This window comes from Dendrobates tinctorius, unplaced genomic scaffold, assembly GCF_039654945.1.
Source record: "Dendrobates tinctorius isolate UK_male_01 unplaced genomic scaffold, ASM3965494v1 ptg000246l, whole genome shotgun sequence".
Taxonomy (NCBI): domain Eukaryota; kingdom Metazoa; phylum Chordata; class Amphibia; order Anura; family Dendrobatidae; genus Dendrobates; species Dendrobates tinctorius.
This window is the reverse complement of record NW_027361913.1, coordinates 4,620,691-4,640,576: the sequence shown is the minus strand read 5'-3', so window position 1 is coordinate 4,640,576 and position 19,886 is coordinate 4,620,691. Positions and strand designations below refer to the sequence as shown.

At 43.2% G+C, this 19,886-nt stretch overlaps 1 long non-coding RNA gene across 1 annotated transcript in view; it reads left to right on the top strand.

Moving 5' to 3' along the window:
* The window catches only part of LOC141063187 (uncharacterized), a 155,334-nt gene that overhangs the window by 18,029 nt on the left and 117,419 nt on the right, over nucleotides 1-19,886 (top strand). Inside the window, exon 2 of the long non-coding RNA XR_012224831.1 lies at nucleotides 19,557-19,609. This is a non-coding gene — a long non-coding RNA (uncharacterized lncRNA). The remainder of the gene's footprint in view (nucleotides 1-19,556; nucleotides 19,610-19,886) is intronic.

Here is a 19,886-nt window from a genome sequence, read left to right as displayed (position 1 = left end):
GAACTGACTCTACACCTTCATACCAGAGAAATGGGGTTTACAGAGTGACACAAGAGTATGAGCGAGTATTCAACAAACACCCACTGGATTTTGGGCAGGCAAAAGGGGTTAAACATCATATCCCCACTGGAGACCATCCACCCATAAAGGAGAGGTACAGACCTATACCCCCGACACAGTACCAATGTGCTAAGAGTATGTTGAGACAGATGAAGGAAGCAGGGGTTATCAGAGACAGTTGTAGCCCATGGGCAGCTCCCATAGTGTTTGTAAAGAAAAAGGATGGTACCATGAGAATGTGTGTTGATTACAGGAAAATTAACAGCATTACACATAAAAATGCCTACCCATTACCTAGAATTGAAGAGTCCTTAGCTGCACTTAAAACTGCTAACTACTTTTCCACCTTGGATCTCACTAGTGGGTATTGGCAGGTTCCCGTGGCAGATGCAGACAAGGAGAAAACCGCATTTACCACTCCAATGGGTCTCTGTAAGTTCAATTATATGTCGTTTGGGCTCTGCACTGCTCCAGGAACATTTCAACGGCTGATGGAGTGCTGCCTGGGACACATGAACTTTGAGACGGTCCTGTTGTACCTGGATGATGTCATTATTTTCTCCAAGACCTATGAAGATCATCTGGAACACCTGGCCGAAGTGTTTGAGGCTCTGTCCAATTTTGGCCTGAAGGTGAAGCCTTCCAAATACCACCTCCTGAAGCCCAAGGTACAGTACCTCGGTCATGTGGTCAGTGCAGAAGGAGTGGCACCAGATCCTGAGAAGGTCACCGTGATCCGGGACTGGACAAAGCCCAGCAACCTCCATGAAGTACGCCAATTCCTTGGACTGGTAGGCTACTACCGAAGATTCATCAAAGGCTTTACTGAAATAGCCACCCCTATGCAAAATCTTCTGGTGGGGCAGTCCAAGAAGAACAAACAGAAAAATTCCACCTTTGAATGGACTGAAGAGTTAGAAAGGTCCTTCACCGGATTGAAGATGGCTCTCACAGGTGACGAAGTTCTGGCCTACCCAGACTATGAGAAACCCTTTGTGCTGGACACCGATGGCAGCCATGTGGGACTAGGAGCAGTACTGTCGCCGGTACAGAATGGAAAAGAAAGAGTGATCTCCTACGCCAGCAGGAAGCTGCGCCCCACTGAAAGGAACCCTGACAACTACAGTTCTTTCAAGCTGGAGTTCCTTGCCATAGTCTGGGCTGTCACCGAAAGGTTCAAGCATTACTTAGCCTCTGCCAAGTTTACTATCTTCACGGACAACAATCCGTTGACCCACTTGGACACTGCAAAGCTAGGTGCACTGGAGCAGCGATGGATGGCTCGGCTGTCTAATTACGAGTTCACTATCAAGTACCGAGCAGGGCACAAGAATGCCAATGCTGATGCGCTGTCCAGGATGCCTAACCTATCAGATGCCGGAGAAGACCCTGAGGCTCTTGAAGAAATAGAGCTACCTCCCTTCCACAGGCCACTGGTGGCCCAACGTACTCAAAGAGTGAGGAACAGACGGTCTGGCATGAAGGAGGTCACTCTGAATCCGGTGCCCCATCATGATTGGGCAGAAACACAAGATAGTGACCCTGTAGTCCGCCTGGTGAAGGAGCTACTGTCGCGAGTTGACTCACGCCCGGAGTCAGATGCTCCTGAAGAAACTCAGCAGTTGTGGAAGGAGAGAAGCCGTCTGTTTATCTATGAAGAAAAGCTGTGTCGGAGGAGTATCAATGCCCGTACTCATGACCTGGTTTGGCAGATGGTAATCCTGAAGCGAGAGGCATCAATGGTCCTGGAAGCATACCACAATGGAGCTGGACACTTCGGATGGAAGAAGCTGGAAGTATTGCTCCGGGAGAGGTTCTACTGGGCTGGTATGACGAAGGCCATTGAGAGGTGGTGCCGGGAGTGTGGACAGTGTAACCTGCGCAGAAAGGATCGAGACAGCCAGAGAGCTCCGCTACAGCCAATCACCAAACAGCCACTTGAGTTGGTAGCCCAGGACCATGTGAAGCTGGTTCCAAGCTGGTCAGGCTACATCTACGCTCTTACCATTGTGGACCACTACTCAAGACTCCTGGTAGTTGTGCCTGTCAAAGATCTAACTGCCAGGACAGCAGCCAGAGCATTCCAACAACATTTTTGTAGACCACATGGGTATCCTGAGAGAGTGCTTACTGATCAAGGTCCAGCTTTCGAGGCAGAAGTGTTCCATGAATTCTGTAGCTTGTATGGTTGTAAGAAGATCCCGACGACACCGTATCACCCACAGACCAACAGCATGTGTGAGAAGATGAACCGGGTGGTGATGGACCTCCTGAAGACTTTGCCCTTGGAGGAGAGAAATCTGTGGCCAGAGAAGTTGCCAGATCAGGTAGACCTCTACAACCATATTCCTGTGAACTCCACCAACTGTACCCCAGCTTACTTAATGAGAGCAAGACCTGGTAAGCTGCCTATTGAGCTGGACATGGGAGTCCTGACCCCTGGAGTAACGTCACCAGATGCTAACTGGGACACGGAAAGGCAGCAACAGTACAGAAGAGTTCAAGAATGTGTGGAGAAAAGTTTAGCCCAGGCAAGACAAAAGCAGGAGAAGCTGTATAATCAAAATGCACCTGCCGTTCCTTTGGCACCGGGAGAGCAAGTCTTGAAAAGGAAGAGAAGATTGCGCAAGTTGGATGATCAGTGGGAAGCTGAACCTTATACCATTATGCCCTCAAATTTTGATAATACTAAGGAATGCCTTGTTAGTAAGGATGGAGGAGAGACTTCAGCAGCGGTATCGAGAGATCATTTGAAGTTGTGCCCTGACCAGTTAAAAGAGAGAAAAGAAGAGCCAGATAACATCCAACCCATAGTGGAAGAAAAGAAGGTCAGCACAATACTTGGAGAATTCCCTGCGAACTGGACTAAAGTGAATGATGCAATAGTGGTGCCAGTGTTGATATTTCCTAAAGTGGTAGCCCGGGAAGAAGTGACTCAAGAGAATCCTGAGGATCAGGAAAACCAGGAAGCAGATGCCACACCAGCAGTGGAGCCAGAGAACCCTCGCCCTGCCAGTGGTGCACCTGTTATGCCCCTGGTGAGTCCAAGAGTCCATAGGAGAGTGCTGCCCAGTTTACCACCTGGTAGTGTATCCAATACATTACTCACTACACCAGTCTTACGCAGGTCTACCCGCATCACACAAGGGATACCGCTCCTTAGATATCGTATATAGCAGAATAAATATAAATACTGAAATTGTTTGTGTAAATATGTAACTGTTTTCAAGTTTGTGCCTACAGGTAACCTGTAAGAGTTCCCTTTGAATTTTTATGGACACTGAACCACAGGACTTGTGTGTGGTCAAAAACTTTGCTTGTAGATAATTTACCATTTGCCAAGAATGGACCATGGACATTGATGTTTGGACTTGTCATCATAGGACCATTTTTGAAACACTTGGTTTTTGTAACTTTTTATTTTTGAATCTTGTACAATTCCTATTGTTTAACTGTTATGTATTATTCATGTTTTTCTTTGTTCAGCCCAGGATTGCTGACTTTCACTAGGGGGGAATGTGGCGCCCCCAGGAGTATGGTCGCCACCTGGCTTTGCCTTCCTCCAGGGGAGGGTATTGCCAGGCTTGGAGGCAATGATGGGTCTCTCCAGCAGTATACCTATACATACAACACAGTTCCACTCCAGGCCAGCAGGGGGAACTCTGAACCAGGATTAAGGGGAGGAATGCTCTCTGTGGGCCAAGAGGAAGGTGTGGTCAGGCAGTCAGTCTGCGGAGGGTGAAGTGTGCAGACGTGTGGAGAGAGTGCTGACGTTGAGCTCTGGCTGGAGAGCTTCCTCGCTGTGAGAGCGCATGAGCTGGAGCCTGGTCTCCACGGTTGTACGGATACTAATGGTCCTGCAACAGACACCAGAGGAGTAGGAGGCTGTACATGCTCTGCTCCCATCTAAGACTTGAGGGCACAAAAGCAGCTTGCATAGAGAGCCGGGACTCAGAAGAGAGGAGTCCCCGAGATAGGCTACAGCTGTCTGCCATGCAAGTAAGGTTCTTGGGAACATCTGACAGGAGGAACTCCAGTGAACTGAGTACTAGGAGATCTTCACATATAGAGGCGCTAGGAAGGAGACTGCACAGCCCTTCTGCTGAGAGAGAATCCCTTAGTTGCTTCCAGGCTAACCTGCTCCAATACCATCTGTAATCAGGTCCCTGGACTGCAGTTATCAAGTAAAGGTACAGAAATTGCACCCCGCTGTGTCTTGTCTGCTTTCTACCCTTCCAGCACTGCTACATCCCCGTGACAACCACCTCTACACTGCCCTGGGACTATAGCTTCACCTGTGGGGAGCTTTTACATCTTTGCTGCACCATACCATCAGTCCCAGTGGATCTGCATACAGCGTCGGCTTAACATCTCCCTTGCCGAACACCACAGGTGGCGTCACGAACTATTCCATTAACTACATTCCACCTCCCTATTACTTGGGCGCCCAGGGCCACGGACCGGGTCACCGCTGCTAAGACACATCCCCCTGACACCGGCCCGGTACCGAGTACCCCACAGCCCTGGGAGGGCGACCCACATCCATGCATCCATTAGCACTTGCTGATTGTACTTAGATCCTGGCTGGTGACTGGATCATGCAGCTTATTTGAAATGCCCTATTTATTGGAATGATGGCTGAACTAGAAATGAGAAGCACTTTCTACCTTTTGTGTCCCCCCATCCCCTTATAGACTAAGCTTGTAAGCAGATCCCTCATTCCTACTGTTAAACTATGTGGTACTTTGTATTGTCTTTATTGTCTGTATATGTCCCTGATTAATTGTAAAGTGTTGCAGAATATGTTGGCGCTATATAAATAAAATTATTATTATTATTATTATTATTAGTGCTCAATTATACAAGGATTTTGCTGCTCCATGTTTATTATAACTGCTTTTAGGTCCCGATGAGGCCAGTATACTTATTTTGAAAATATGTGCTAGAATGTCTGTATTATCCTCAATTCCGCTTCCTTCTCAGTGGACTCTTTTGTGCTCCACGTTGGGTTTTGCAAGTTACTCAGTGAGGCTTGAGGATATCATCTACCTAGGGCTATAAGATACCTGTATTTTAGGACTAAGACTCCTTGTTCTGTGTTAACTTTGGTGTGCTCCACCATCAGCTCCTGTTCTCCATCTTTTGTGACCCTACATACCCTCTGCCTTGCTGGTTAACCTTATACTATCCACCTTCTGGATTTACCCCTGAATTGCAGTAAGCTAATATTCTGTTGTTGAACATTCATTCTAGCATTATGACTGTGGTTCCTCAGCTTACACTGGGTGCTGCTTTGGATTTGCCATCCTGTTCCTGTGGTCTCCTTGCTCCACACATGCCTTCCTGCCTACTGCAACAATGTCTGGGATTCGTGTGTCCATCCAGAACTGAGGCACTGTGAATCCACCTCATGAGGGAATGTCAAACTTGTCTTACTCCCAGAACATCTTGTGGGGTGTAATAATGTACAGTAGCCAATTCCCTCTTTTATCTTCAATCCATGTACATTAACTGCTCAGTAATTCATAAATTTGGTGGTGGAACCAGTGGTACAACCATTTCTCCAAAATTCCATAGGAGCCATTTTTCAACATGACAGTGCCAGGCCACATGTGGCTCATGGTATTGTGAGCAGCCTGTGTATCCTAAATATGCTACCAGGGCCTGCAGAGGACTATATACACAACAAATGGGTGGTGGCTCAATCAGTACACGTTTGTTAAAGTTTATGTATGCATAGACAACAAGTTTAAATATGTACTAAAATTTCCAATATATAGTATAACCTACACATTCCATGTTATTTAAGTTCATGTTTGACATAATTTAGGATAGTCTTGTAAGTAAAGTTGAGGTCACATGATAAATAGAAAAGGTGTGTCCAGAAAATCTATTTACCTGCATATACAGGGTTAACTGTAGGGCAATAGTGTTCAAATCCTTCGTATCTGGCTGACTGAAGAAGTGGCTATAGGGAGAAAATAAAATTTTATTCTCCCTGTGGGCACTTACTTTCCATCATTGGAGGCGGCGCATGTGCAGATTGAGATCTTGTGTTAGGGCCTGCGGAACGCACCTAATAATATAAAGCAGAGGCTAGATGCATTCGCAGCCCGGGGTCCACCATGCAGAGGTGATAAACTGCTGCTAGTAATGGAGGACATGATATGACGGTATACTAAAGGAACACACACGGTTAACTTCACCCTGTGTGTACTGAGGCGGACTCTGTTACCTCACAGAGCCGCACGGCCGCCAAACATAAATGCCGTGACCTGTTAAGCTCACAGAGGACAGCAGTGTGAACACTAGTGTATAGTCATAGGACTCTACCCCTGGAACACTGGGTCAGAGTCCCTCTAGACACACTAGTGCTCAGCACCGGAACTGCAGTGCCAGGAGGAAACAAATAGAAAAGCGCACTACTGTATGTGCGCACAGCACCGCTCCGGCGAACGCCACTAACCACCCGGACTGGGGAGGAAAGCGCTAAACTTGCGCACGGTGCCGCACAGGCGGTGACTGTAAGTTGCCGGGGTACGAAAGTGCCCTGCAGTGGGCAACACCATCGGACGCTAGTGTGTGCAGAGTCTCAGGAGCACAGTGGCATGAGCACAGCCACCATTTGCCGCTGACTCTAACTCTGAATCCCTATAACAACAAGCACAACCAAGGGTAGGGGTTTCCAATGAGTCAGTCACCAGATACATGCATCCATCATCATACACACCATGAGTATTAGAGTCTATACTAGTGCATGGTCGTGCGCTTTTATAGCAGCGTCCTTCCGGGACCTTCCCAGTAGTGGACCTATCAGAGCAGGAATGAGACCTGCGCATGTGACCTACGACCTCCAATGAGAGGTTGTTGCATGGGCATGCTCAGTAGGCAAAATACAGGATTTAGTCCCTAGAGCGTCTGCTTGCTGCTGATTCAAGCATGGTGTTACAGCCGAGCCTGAAGGAGCAACCAGACACCTAGCATTAGCCTGGGCAAGACACCTGGTCTTCTCTGCTGAGCAGGAATCTCTGGGATGGGAGACCACAAAGGACATGGCTTGAGATTCCCCCCTGTGCAGAAGGGGAAACTCGATGCCTAACATTTCAGCAACAAAATATTGTCCTGCGGTGTCAATCTGTGCATTAGCTGCCTCCGGCGGCCATTTTCCCGGAGGCCATCACATTGCAGCAGTAGATGCGCAGGGGCTCTGGGCTTTCACAAGATGTTGGTGGAGCCCCCATACCACCGAACACCACTGAACCTGCCGCACCAGTCTGGGATGGGAGACAGATAATTGCTGGACCTCCGAACACCCCATGTGACCCCGCTCCACCAGCACTGCCAAACCTCCCCAGTAAGCAGAATTTGGACTGTAAGATGGACCCCCATTTGACGCATACATTTTTTTTCCCTATTTTCATTCTTCAAATTTTGGGTGCGTCTTATGGTAACATAGTAATTAAGGGTGAAGGAAGACTTTAAGTCCATCTAGTTCAACCTAAATCCTATCCTAACTTGCCCTAACATGTTGATCTAGAGGAAGGCAAAAAAAACCCATGTGGCAAACAGTAAGCTTCACATTGGGGAAAAAAATTCCTTACCGACTCCACATACGGCAATCAGACTAGCTCCCTGGATCAACACAATAGTAAGGAAACTAGTGCATATAACCTGTAATATTATACTTTTCAAGAAAGGCATCCAGTCCCTTCTAAATTTTAGTAGGGAATCACTCATTACTAGTGTTGAGCATTCCGATACCGCAAGTATCGGGTATCGGCCGATACTTGCTGTATCGGAATTCCAATACCGACTTCCGATATTTTTTCAATATCGGAATTCGGCATCGGAATCGGAAGTTCAGTTGATTGACGGCCTGACGTCATCATGATGCGCGGTGTGTGCGCATCATGATGCGCCGTCATTTCGGGCCTTCCGGGGGTCTCTGCCGGCCTGCCGGGGGGCTGTGCCGGCCTGCCGGGGGGCTGTGTGGACTGCCCGGGGTCTGTACCGGCCTGCTGGGGGGCTGTGCCGGCCTGCCGGTGGTCTGTGCACCCTGTGGGGGTCTGTACCGGCCTGCCGGGGGGCTGTGCCGGCCTGCCGGGGGGCTGTGCTGATGTCCGGGGGTCTGTGCAAGCATCGTCCGATGGGACTACAAGTCCCATCGGGCGATGCCTGCTACCATGACAGTGATTGACACATTAGCCAATGATGGGACAGTAGTAGTCCCATCATCCGGCTAATGTGTTAAATGTAAAAAAAAAAAAAAATTACATGCTACATACATACAACATGCATACTACATACATGCTACATTCATACTACATACTACATACATGCTACATTCATACTACATAAATAATAAAAAAAAAAAAATACTACATACATACTACATGCATGCTACATACATACTACATGCATGCTACATACATACTACATATATACTACATACATGCTACATACATACTGCATGCTACATACATACTACATACATACTACATGCATGCTACATACATACTACATATATGCTACATACATGCTACATACATACTGCATGCTACATACATACTACATACATACTACATGCATGCTACATACATACTACATATATACTACATACATACTACATACATGCTACATACATACTGCATGCTACATACATACTACATACATACTACATACATACTACATGCATGCTACATACATACTACATGCATGCTACATACATACTACATGCATGCTACATGCATGCTACATACATACTACATGCTACATACATACCACATATATACTACATACATACAATACATTCATACAATACATACATAGACATACAGTACATATAACATAGAGTAACATACTTACCAATACTTGTCACATTGTTCCCCGAAGCCATTGTCTTTTCCGGGATAAATATTAACATAACAAACCACAAAAATACTCACCCACGATCCGAAGCAGTCCACGAGTGTGTCCCACGACGATCTTGGGTAGAGAACTGCAGCATCAGATGATGCTGCCGTTCTCTACGGGCTGCAGGAATCCAATGACGGAAGGTAGGTATCCTTCCGCACTGTATTCCTCCGCCACTTAAAAAAAAAAAGTCCCTAGTCTCACTTTATGCCATTGCTGTGTGGGAATTTCCCATCCGATACGATACTTTGAAGTATCGGACGGTATCGCTCAACTCTACTCATTACAACGTCATATGGCAGAGAGTTCCATAGTCTCACTGCTCTTACAGTAAAGAATCCATGTCTGTGATAATACTTAAATCTTCTTTCCTCCAGACATAGAGGTATGACCCCTTGACCCCGTCACAGGTCTAAGAGTAAAAAGATCATTATAAAGGTCTTTGTACTGTCCCCACATATATTTATACATTGTAATAAGATCACCCCTAAGCCTTTGTTTTTCCAAACTAAACAACTCCAAGTGTAATAACCTGTCTTGGTATTGCAGACCCCCAGTTCTCTAATAACCTTGGTCGCTCTTCTCTGCATCCACTCCAGTTCAGCTATGTCTTTCATATACACCGGAGACAAGAACTGAACACAGTATTCTAAGTGTGGCCGCACTAGTGACTTATATAGAGGTAAAATTATGATCTCCACATGAGCATCTATGCCTCTTTTAATGCATCCCATTATTTTATTTTCCTTTGCAGCAGCTGCCTGACACTGGCCACTAAACGTGAGTTTGTCGTCCACCCATACACCCAGGTCCTTTTCAGTGACAGTTTTTCCCAGTGTTTTACAATTAAGCACATAATTATACATCTTGTTTGCTCTACCCAAGTGCATGACCTTACATTTTTCCCCATTAAAGCTCATTTGCCATTTATCAGCCCAAGCTTCTAGTTTACATAAATCCTCCTGTAATATAAAATTGTCCGCCTCTGTATTGATTACCCTACAGAGTTTAGTGTCATCTGCAAATATTGAAATTCTACTCTCTATGCCCCCTACAAGGTCATTAATAAATATGTTAAAAAGAAGCGGGCCCAATACTGACCCCTGTGGTACCCCACTGCTAACCGTGACCCAGTCCTAGTGTGCGCCATTAATAACCACCCTTTGTTTCCTATCCCTGAGCCAGCTCTTAACCCACTTACACATATTTTCCCCTATCCCCATTGCTCTCATTTTATGTATCAACCTTTTGTGTGGCACCGTATCAAAAGCTTTTGCAAAGTCCATGTACACCACGTCCACTGCATTCCCTTGGTCCAGTCCAGAACTTACCTCTTCATAAAAGCTTATCAGAGTAGTTCGGTCCTTTGTAAACCCATGTTGATATTGGGTCATGAGGTTATTCTTCTTCAGATACACCAGTATAGTATCTCTTAGAAAACCCTCCAGGATTTTACCCACAGTTGAGGTTAAACTAACTGGCCTATAATTTCCAAGTTCAGTTTTGTCCCCTTTTTGAATATTGGCACCACATTTGCTATACGCCAGTCCTGTGGTACAGACCATGTTATTATGGAATCTTTAAAGATTAAAAATAATGGTCTGTCTATGACTGTACTTAATTCCTGCAGTACTCGGGGGTGTATCCCATCCGGGTCCGGGGATTTGTCAATTTTAGTGATTTTTAGACGCCGCAGTACTTCCTGCTGGATTAAGCAGGTGACATTTAATGGAGAATTTTTATCACTGATCAAATCCGTCATGGGATTTTCTTGTGTAAATACTGTTGAAAAAAAGTCATTTAGCATATTGGCTTTTTCTTCATCCTCATCCACCATTTCACCCATACTATTTTTAAGGGGGCCAACACTTTAATTTTTTAGTTTCTTACTATTCATGTAGTTAAAGAATATTTTGGGACTATTTTTACTTTCTCTGGCAATGAGTCTCTCTGTCTCAATCTTTGCTGCCTTCATTTGCTTTTTACAGAATTTATTTAATTTTCTGTATTTATTTAATGCCTCATCACTACCTACTTGCTTTAATTCTCTAAATGCTTTATTTTTGTCCCTTATTGCGCCCATTACAGCTCTATTTAACCATAGTGGTTTCCTCCTATTTCTAACATGTTTATTCCCATACGGTATATACTGTGCACAGGTCCTATTCAGGATGCTAATAAACGTCTCCCATTTTCTTTGTATATTTTTATGTCTCAGGATATCGTCCCAGTTAATTGCACCAAGATCATCTCTCATCCGTTGGAAATTTGTTTTCCTGAAGTTTAGTGTCCTTGTAACCTCTCTACTACACATCTTATTAAAGGATACATGAAAACTTATTATTTTGTGATCATTATTACCCAAGTGACCATCAACCCATATATTTGATATGCGGTCTGGCCTGTTGGTTAATATTAGGTCTAGCAGTGCCCCCCTCTTGTTGGGTCCTGAACCAGTTGTGAAAGGTAATTGTCTCTCATAGTTGTCAAAAACCCATTACCTTTGCCGGAACTGCAGGTCTCAGTTCCTCAATGTATTTCAGGGTAGTTGAAGTCCCCCATAATAATGACTTCTCCTAAAGTCCAGCTTCATCTATTTGCTTTATGAGGATATTCTCAGTTGCTTCCATGATTTTTGGAGACTTATAACAAACCCCTATCAGTAATTTATTATTTTTTCCCCCTCCCCTTATTTCCACCCACAGGAACTCTACATTTTCATTAGATTCATATATATTATCACGCAGGATGGATTTTAAGGATGATTTTACATATAAACACTCACCTCCCCCTCGTTTATTTGTACGGTCATTTCTGAACAGACTATAGCCCTGTAAATTAACCGCCCAGTCATGGCTCTCGTCCAGCCATGTCTCAGATATTCCCACCATGTCATAATTATGTTCCAACAAAATTAATTCTTATTCCTCCATTTTGTTGGCGAGGCTTCTGGCATTAGTATACATGCACTTTATGTATCTCTCTGTACCTCTATTCTTTCTTAAATTATTAACTGTTTTAACCCCACCACCAGTTTCATTATTTGTGCCCAGGTCTCTATCTGCACTGTCTTCCCCTCCTATAAAAGGAATACCCTCCCCCCAATCCCTAGTTTAAACACTCCTCCAACCTTCTAGCCATTTTCCCCCCAAGAACAGCTGCACCCTCCCCATTGAGGTGCAGCCCGTCCCTAGCGTAGAACCTGTAGCCAACTGAGAAGTCAGCCCAGTTCTCCTGGAACCCAAACCCCTCCTTCCTACACCAATTCTTGAGCCACTTATTAACCTTCCTAATCTCCTGTTGCCTCTCTGGAGTGGCACAGGAAGTATTTCCGAAAATACCACCTTGGAGGTCCTTGATTTAAGCTTGCAGCCTAATTCACTGAAATCATCTTTAAGGACCTTCCACCTACCTCTAACTTTGTCATTTGTGCAAATGTGCACCATGACCGCTGGGTCCTCACCAGCCCCTCCCAGTAATCTGTCAACCCGATCAGCGATGTTTCGGACTCGAGCGCCAGGTAGGCAGCACACCGTTCGACGATCCCTGTCTTTGTGACAGATTGCCCTATCTGTTCCCCTAATAACTGAGTCGCCCACTACCAGCACCTGTCTGGTCTGCCCTGCTCTCCTATTTCCCCCCTTACTGGAACAGACACTCCTCCGGCTTTCAGAGGACATGCCTTGCTGCAGTAGTGCTACCCCTGTACTGACACTCCCTTCATCTGCCAAATTAGCAAACTTATTGGGGTGTGCCAGATCAGGACTAGCCTCCCTGGCACTCTTCCCTCTACCCTGCCTTCTAACTGTCACCCAGATAGCTGCTTCACTGTCCTGCAGCTCCAACCTAGCATCCCCCTTCATCTATCCCATGGAGCGTCTGCTCAGTGAGCAGAAGACTCCTTTCCATATTGTCTATGGATTTCAGTGTTGCCAGCTGCACATTTAGATCCAATATGTGGGCTTCCAAATGCACAACGTGCTCACATCTCGCACAGCAGTATGCATCCTCAACCGGCCGGTCAAGGATTTTATATATGCGGCAAGACATACACTGGATGGCATTGGCAATAGTGGAGCACATCCTAATGGGGATTGCACCAGACAGAAAAGATAAGTAAAAAATAAATAAATAAATAAATAAAAAGTATTAATAAAATATAACAGTAATTCAATAATACCTCCCTTGGAAACTCCATGAATCCAAAGTCACTGAATCACAAGTCACACACTTACCACAGTTCGCACTTACGCTCAGGTCACACTCAGCTCATTCACACTCGCTCAGGCAGAAGATTTAAAGAGATTTTTTTTTTCCCTTTTACCAGCAAACCACCCTGCTGCTCAATGCACTTTATGGTCCGGTGCGTCTTATAGTATGAAAAATATGGTAGTCCTTTATGGTATCTCCACAGTAAAGACAGCTGGCAGTAAACGTAACACTTTACAATCTGATAACTTCCTAGTAATTTGCTCCTACTACTTCCCATTTTAACTTACATCTAAACAGAAACTTCTTAATTGCCTTTGAAAAACAAACTACAACTTGTCTTACCAAAAATAAGACTTTGTATAGATCCACCAACACAGGAGCAAAAATACATGTATGTGATTGTTTGCTTTAAATGCAAAAAAAAATATATATATATAAATATATATTTTGTTCTACTTAGTTAATTATTAGCTACCTCCAACAATTATGTGGTAAAGAAGATCATATTTCTGATACCCAGTCCAAAAGTTGATGTTCTAAATAATTTACATCTAAATCTTAAAATATTCTCTTCTGACTGAAATGACCCAGAAAAGTGTGATTGACTCTCTAACTTTATGTAACTGTTTGTCCACTGTGCCAATAAGAAGATGATTCTTCCTGTGGTCGGATGGCAGTGTTTTCTTAAACTATCCCAACAGCCAAAATGGGGAAGGAAGTTTCTGGGTACTTAAGATTTTACAAAGAGAATTTGGAGCCAGACTCAGCTGAGTATATGCAAGTTATTGGGCAAGGTTTAAGAAACAGTTATCATGATGAGAATCCTACAACCCCGCTCTGCTCTCTAATATATGTATATCTCTATCTAACAGGCCCAGAAAAGGAAATGGTGACTGTTTTCTCAGTGGCAAAGGAATTACTAGTTACAGGAAGTAAATATATGACTGATAAGAGCCCACTGCCTTATTCACTAAATTGCAAAATGCTTGTTTTACAATTTAAGCTTTTGCTTGAACCTCAAACTGTGCAAGAATTCTCATTAAGCTATGGCATACTTTATAAGTTACTACAATATTTCTTATTTCTTTCTGACTTGTGTATGTAATTCTACTACTTCTAGTCTATTAATTTGTGATGTATTTATTCAAAACTATAATGTGAAAAGAAGGTAAAGCAAATTAGTATTGGTGGGGTCAATGTTACTCGGTCACTCTATAACACAGTAATAGTTATCATAAAGTGGGCCATATAAAAGATGCCTTCTCATGGATCTGTATTTTTTTTTTATTAAATCTATACATACAGTTCTGGCAAAAATTATGAGACCACCACAACAAAACGCATGGCAAATGTGACCAATATTCAAAAAAGGCTCTAAAAGTGAACCTGGAAATTATAGGCCAGTAAGTCTAACCTCTATTGTTGGTAAAATATTTGAAGGCTTTCTGAGGGATGTTATTCTGGATTATCTCAATGAGAATAACTGTTTAACGCCATATCAGCATGGGTTTATGAGGAATCGCTCCTGTCAAACCAATCTAATCAGTTTTTATGAAGAGGTAAGCTATAGACTGGACCAAGGTGAGTCATCGGATGTGGTATATCTTGATTTTTACAAAGCGTTTCATACCGTGCCACACAAGAGGTTGGTACACAAAATGAGAATGCTGGGTCTGGGGGAAAATGTGTGTAAATGGGTAAGTAACTGTCTTAGTGATAGAAAGCAGAGGGTGGTTATAAATGGTATTTTCTCTAACTGAGTGGCTGTGACCAGTGGGGTACCGCAGGGGTCGGTGTTGGGACCTTTTCTCTTCAACATATTTATTAACGATCTGGTAGAAGGTTTACGCAGTAAAATATCGATATTTGCAGATGATACAAAACTATGTAAAGCAGTCAATACAAGAGAAGATAGTATTCTGCTACAGATGGAACAGATGGATCTGGATAAGTTGGAAACTTGGGCCAAAAGGTGGCAGATGCAGTTTAACATTGATAAATGTAAGGTTATACACATGGGAAGAAGGAATCAATATCACCATTACACACTTAACGGGAAACTACTGGGTAAATCTGACATGGAGAAGGACTTGGAGATCCTAGTTAATGATAAACTTACCTGGAGCAGCCAGTTTCAGGCAGTGGCTGCCAAGGCAAACAGGATCATGGGGTGCATAAAAAGAGGTCTGGATGCACATGATGAGAGCATTATACTGCCTCTGTACAAATCCCTGGTTAGACTGCACATGGAGTACTGTGTACAGTTTTGGGCACCGGTGCACAGGAAGGATATAACGGAACTAGAGCAAGTACAAAGGAGAGCGACAAAATTAATAAAGGGGATGGAGGAACTACAATACCCAGAGAGATTAGCAATATTAGAATTATTTAGTCTAGAAAAAAGATCACAGAGGGGCGATCTAATAACCATGTATAAGTATATAAGGGGACAATACAAATATGTCTCCAAGGATCTGTTTATACCAAGGAATGGGACGGTCACAAGAGGGAATTCTTTATGTCTGGAGGAGAGAAGGTTTTTCCACCAACATAGAAAAGGATTCTTTACTGTTAGGGCAGTGAGAATCTGGAATTCCTTGCCCGAGGAGGATGTGATGCCGATCTCAGTCGAGGGGTTCAAGAGAGGCCTGGATGTCTTCCTGTAGCATAACAATCTTGTATCTTACAGTTATTAGGTTCTTTAGAAGGACGTAGATCTGGGAATTTATTCTGATGGAATATATGCTGAACTGGATAGACAAATGTCTTTTTTCGGCCTTGCTAACTATGTTACTATGTTAGGCTGGTTTCACACTTGCATTGAGGAGGGCTGCGGACAGTAGCCTACTTCCTCCTTTCTTCCTCTGTGAAGCTCCGCCCATGCTCCGTCTACTGCCGCATGTGTTCAGCGTTTCCCTGCGTACCTATCTTTAACATTGGGTACGCAGATGACTAGTCCCAGAGGCAGATCTATGACAGCATCTTTCTGTCCGTCTTTAGGACTCTCCCTATACACACATAGGGAAAGACCTGTCAGTGATGAGGAATGGGGCGGGAAGAGGCTTCCAGGGACCAGCCCCAGACTAGTCAACTCATCAAAATATATTCTTTTCTAAACTCTGCAGTATTTCAGCCAGCAGGAATCTACTGACATGTTCCCTTTAAACCATGTAAGCAGGACTCACACATCTCACTAGGCTTCTGCTGAAGGCTGCAATGTACAGAAAAACTGAGATGTAGTATATGCGGACTGCAGGGGTGTGGGCCGGTCTGCAGAGGAAATGCAGGGTGATGACATGAGCAGCTGACAGGATTCAAAGAAGAATGAGCAAGCGAGGAGGTGTGGGGGCTTGGTAATAGTGCTGAGACCAGTGTAGCATTGCTGCTGTCCCTGCCGCCATAGCTGTACTGTGTAGTGTTGTGTTCTGCTGCCTATATCTACAGTAGATCTACAGGACTCAGTGCTCTTTTGCGAAAAGGCTCATATATTAGAAAACAAATTTTAGCCTCAACCCATCATGTATCCAGGAGGATTATCTGCAACCAGATTGACCAATCGGCAAAATGCCGTAAATGGGCTCCAGTGTTCCTGGGGTACATCATCCCTTTCATTGTCTACACAGGCACAGTGGCTGTCTATCCGGGCACCAGGGCTTTGTAGTACAGCTTACTATTATTTAAGTTATTGCACAAAACACTGCTTATCAAACCCTTTTAGTACCATGTTATTATTCTTTTCCAATGCTCATTTCCTGCTATTAAATGTTACTCTTAAAGCAACACGCCAGTATTTTTTTGCGCACCCACGGACTTGAATTGGCCAGGCTCATCTGACATAGGAAAGGAAACATTTGTTTCACACAGACACTGAATCCATGTAAAAACATGGACAGCCCTATTAAATAACATTTTATTTATATTTTTACTCATTTATATAGCGCCATTAATTCCACAGCTCTTTGGAGACATTATCGGCACTGTCCCTAATGGGGCTCACAATCCAAATTCCCTATCAGTATGTCTTTGGAATGTGAAAGGAAACCCACGCAAACACTGGGAGAACACACAAACTCTTTGCAGATGTTGTCCTTGGTGGGATTTGAACCCAGGATCGCAATGCTGCAATGCTAACCACTGAGCCACAGTGCCACCCTAACATTGGTCAATAATGGTCTGTTTGATTTTTTTCTCATCTGTATGATGCTCATCTGAATTAGCCCTTATACACAGTTACCATTCATTAACATGAAGTGGACATTTTTTTTGTGCAGAGGGAGAGATCAAACTTCACTTTGTCATACAAACACTATTGCGGAAGCTTCCTCACATCTCATCTGAAATGGTGACAGTTTTCTGTCAAAGGGTCCTGTAAGAATGACTAGCTCCACACTGCTCCCACCTGGTTGTAGTGCGTTACTGCACACTTGTTTTTCTCCTTTAGTTTTATTAGTAATTGGAAACAAAATATAATGACAAGTAGTGGAGTCATAACTGTATGAATCAAGTATTAGAGATGGTAAATTGGAAAGTATAACAAAAAGGATGCAGAGGTAACTCATGGCATCCTCTTTTCTGCCACATACGTTACCTGGTTTTTTTTTTGTCTCTTTTAGGCATGTCATTTTCTAAGTAAATATCCTTTGTTTTTGATACTTCCCGATATTTGGCTTTGATAAAACTTTATTGACACAGTTATGTGCAGATTACATGAGTTTATTATACATTAAAAACACATCTGCATTTTTACCTAAAGCATACGTTTTTACCAAAGAAAACTGACATGTTTCTATGAATCCCATCCAATTTACTGAAAGACGCACCAAAATCTCATCGAGACTACACAGCCAAAGGCTATGTACACATTCAGTGCTTTTGCTGTGTTTTTTTCTGCAGCCAAAATCGGCTCTCTTGGCAGTAAAAACAGTGCATTTAAAAGGCCCATTTTTCATAGTTTTTGCTTTGTTTTCTCTGTGTTATTTACTATTTTTGTTGATTTTTGTGGATGCTAATTACATGTATATGCTTTGCCAACATTACATGTCTAATAGAGTTTAGGTTAAGAAGTTAAGAAGAAGTACATCACCCAAGATGATTGTGAAGAAGCTTTTGCAAAACGGCATAGGGGTTGGGGATGTGCTGATGTCCTGGTCTTTCCATAAGTCCTGTCACTCCACTCCTAACCATCTCAGGTGATGTACTTCTTCTTAACTTTGGTGATTTTCCATGGCACTTTATAATGTGAAACCACTGTTGGTTTAGATTAGCATATGCCATCTTATGTACCTATATGACATATTTTCAAAGCAATGTTATCTACCTTAAGTGGATTTCTTTATTGTGCTAAGCACTTTATATTTGGATCCCCTGACTTTGATACCACCAAGAAGATAGAATTTGATAGGTATACTGTATATAGCTAATTAACTTTGCATCCAAAAATTGCATTTTACCTATGACATCAATACCTTGATCTGTATTTTAGACCCTCCCTCCCTCCCTTTTCTGTACATCCCCCTTTGGAGGTTTACGCCAACCCTGTTTTTTCCTTTTTCTTTGTGTTTGTTTTTAATATTATACCAAAAATCATGTTTTTATTACTTCTGCTGGAATCACTTTGTATCCCTTGGCAGTAAAATACGGATAGTGTGTGTTTCTAAGTAAAAACAAAATGCTGGTGGCAAAGCTGCTGCATAAAGCAACCATGAAGTCACCAAAGAAAACACTTAAGAAAAACACTGCTGACACCTTCTGCTTGCAAAACTCGATAAGTACATCAGAGTCTAAAATACATCTTGTGCACCTACCCTTAGAACAACATGACTGGGGATGAGCAAATCTGACATACTTCAGATTCAACAAATTGAGCAGATTTTCACATACCATTCACAGTAAAGTTATTCACCATTAATTGAATGTCTATAATTATTCCCTGGGTGTCTTTCCCCAGAGAATAACAAACTTAAGATGCAAAATAAATAAATAAAAACAACTTGTACTCACCTAACCGCTCAACTGTTGGGTCCCTCCCCTGTTCGCTACCTGACAACTGATCTTCAGAGCCACCTCTTCATTCCTCTTTTGTGTGAGGCATCCCTCATCATGTTGACTCTAGGCTGGGAGATGCGGCTGGTGTCAGGGGGGAAAGAAGAGGAAGCTTTGAGGGCCAAACGGATGGCCCTCTACAATTGAGAAAAATAGCGGCCAACCACAATTTTACTGAATAGACACAAACTGAATTTTCTAAATTATGCCATCTAAAAATGTTTTGATTTTTCTGTATATTCACGTAGAATTTGATAACATTCAAATAAATTCAGTTTACAAACGTATAATTTATATTTTTGAAAGAGCTCTTCAATCTTCTATTACAGCTTTATCTTCATCTCAAGACTAGAAAGAGACTACTTCTGTCCATTTCAAATAGGTATGTGATTTACATTTTTGTAGAGGGTTAGTTACGGTACTTAAGAAGTGAATAATTGTGAAATTGCTCACTAGCAGCTCTGTAACTTAAAAAAACTAAAGACTGTTGCAAGAAACAGAAAATGGAAAGAGGAAATCTATGATGACTTCTACTCCAGTCTTCGATGAATGACTCATTTCTGTATGGAGCATATTACAGCTCTGCATTGTCATGAAGCAGACAATATGTTTATGCAACATAAGATAGCATTGTAAGTATAGCAGAATCAAACACAAGT